The following is a 387-nucleotide window of genomic DNA, read 5'->3' on the forward strand; positions in this document are numbered from 1 at the left end:
ATTGATGAAAATATATATTTAAATTAAACTTTTAAAAACGGAGAATCTTTAAACTCCTGTTTTCCTTCAACATTGATGCTTCTGTTTTCTTTCATGCCAGAAGACGGATGAGGAGGATCACGACAGAACACGTGACAAGACTTTCATGCACAGTTTTATAGATAAATGTGGGAAAAACCAGTTGGAGGGGAAGATTTCTAAGTTCATATTCAAATTATTCTCTCCATCATCGTCCTTCTATTTAATAATATAGACGGTGGAGCAGCTTTTTCCTCATAAATATGCAAGAACCGAGATTAAAGTAGCTTAGTTATGGTTTATTTTGCATCACTGGTCCCGGTGTGGTAGAAATGAAGCTCCTGTATTTCCCTGCCAGAGGAAATACAG

This window comes from Cololabis saira, chromosome 9, assembly GCF_033807715.1.
Source record: "Cololabis saira isolate AMF1-May2022 chromosome 9, fColSai1.1, whole genome shotgun sequence".
In the NCBI taxonomy this organism is placed as follows: domain Eukaryota; kingdom Metazoa; phylum Chordata; class Actinopteri; order Beloniformes; family Belonidae; genus Cololabis; species Cololabis saira.